The sequence below is a fragment of the Olea europaea genome, chromosome 13 (genome assembly GCF_002742605.1).
Source record: "Olea europaea var. sylvestris chromosome 13, O_europaea_v1, whole genome shotgun sequence".
Classification (NCBI taxonomy): Eukaryota; Viridiplantae; Streptophyta; class Magnoliopsida; order Lamiales; family Oleaceae; genus Olea; species Olea europaea.
In genome coordinates this window covers 6,883,928-6,885,873 of record NC_036249.1, presented here as the reverse complement: position 1 = coordinate 6,885,873, position 1,946 = coordinate 6,883,928, and the positions used below count along the sequence as shown (strand labels likewise).

Sequence of the window (1,946 nt, the reverse complement as noted above, 5' to 3'; positions counted from 1 at the left end):
TTTTTTTTTTTAACTTATTATAAACTAATGAGTTGTGGTTTGGATAGAATAATGATTGTTTGTGTGTTTAGATGATTAATGAACTTGTTTGTGATTTGAAAAGAATGAAAGACTGAGCGTATTGATTGTGTGAAAATGTTAAAGTTCTCTAACTAGTACTACTACATAACGTAACTCTACATTTACCAACCGCTATATAATTATATGAATGTCAAATAAGAAAAGGTAAATAAAAATGAAGAAAAATATATTTGTTCTATTAACATCTTTTAGCAACCAACTTTGAAAATAATTTATTTATGGTTTCATGGTAAATATGAATGTATTTTAACATTAATAATATTAGTTCTTGTTTAAACTTATATTTAACTTATATTAAATACAATACTATAATGTCAAAAGATAAACCATGGATTAAAACTGAACCAAACAGCAAATTATAGTTTGGTTTGAAAAATAAAATGGTATGGTTTGGTTTGGTTTGGAAAAATTTCAAACCGCATAAAATTGTTTGAGTTGAAAATATAACACAAACCGTCAAAACTGAACCGCGTTCACCCCTATGCCGAATGTTGCTTTTAGTTAATTCAAAATAATTTAAATTTTACTTTTAAAATAAATATTTCCTCGCTACAAAAAAGAATTATAGCATTGTGTAATTTCTATAAGATCCAAACGACAGATTGAATTTTTCTTGAGTTCAAAATGTATAAAACACGTATACTTGAAAAAAACCTACATTGAACACAGACATTAGTGGAGGCAGACTTCCTCAACTTATTTAATGGTGGAATGCACAACGTTATCAATATTCTGTATTGTCCAATATGACCTAAGACTTGTTCATAGCACCCACAACTTTATCAATATTTATGTAAAGCTTATTATGAAAAATCATATGTTAGATCGAGATGCATCACATAGCTTGAACAATATTACAATTGAAATAGAAGCACATTTGCATGCTCTAGTTGTTTCAAGAAAATGAAGGTGATATTTCAACATCTTTTCAGATGTACAATTTCATTTTTCTATTTGCTAATATATTGCATTATTTCAATTTTTTGTTGTACACATAATATTAATTCGCGTACAATTTTAACTTCACATAAATATCATGTAGCCAATTTCAAGTCCGAATGGAGGAGGATCTTTACATCTTTTTAATTTTTTTGACATAATAAAATAATCCTTACAAACGTCTTCATTATACTTCGAAAGTGAAAATGCCAATTTTCAATTTTTAATAATGAAATAAATAAATAAATAATAACAATCATAAACCACGAGCCACTCATGAGCAAGCTCATGTCACCTCACTGACGGACGAGTTCGACAAACAGTCCTATATTTGACGAAGAGCTCAAGCTGTCTCGTGGGGTGGATCGAGTCAAACTCGACACTGAACAACCAAGCGACTAACATCTACCCAGTCTAACACCCCTATTTAAAACCCACAAGCTAAAATATGGTGACTCGAGCACTATTTTAACAAATTTGGGAATATTATTCTAGACTCAATTTCTTCATTAATATTTACGAAGAGAGTATATTATTAGCACAAAATCCCTACCAAACATACCTGCCGCATCAAACCTGAAAGAACTAAAACAACATATGGCAGCATGCAGTTCATGTCAGACAGCTATGACATGCACATCTAACTAAATATCCAGCCCCAAGAAAACTACAATGACAGTCTACATTATACAATAAATAACATAAAGAGACATAAAGAGGCTTAAGATCTTCGACGCTTCTTTCCATTCTTTGCCTCGCTTTCTGGTGGTTTGGATTTATCTTGCAATTTTCCCTTCTTGATTTCTGACATTTTTCCAAAATCAGTTGCTTTTTCCTTCATTCCATAAGTTTCTTTCGACTTTGGCAGACTTGATTTTGTTTTGCCCTTACCATTAGAATTGGGAGTCTTTTGGGTGTCTAGCTTG

At 30.7% G+C, this 1,946-nt stretch overlaps 1 protein-coding gene across 5 annotated transcripts in view; it reads right to left on the bottom strand.

The window, feature by feature from the left end:
* Positions 1–1,486: 1,486 nt before the first annotated feature.
* LOC111407446 overlaps positions 1,487–1,946 on the bottom strand; it is a 15,132-nt gene continuing 14,672 nt past the window's right edge. For all 5 annotated transcript variants that reach the window (XM_023036919.1, XM_023036916.1, XM_023036918.1 and 2 more), the window contains one exon: positions 1,487–1,946. This exon is cut by the window's right edge and continues 231 nt beyond it. The gene's annotated coding sequence lies outside the window, so the exon portion shown is untranslated.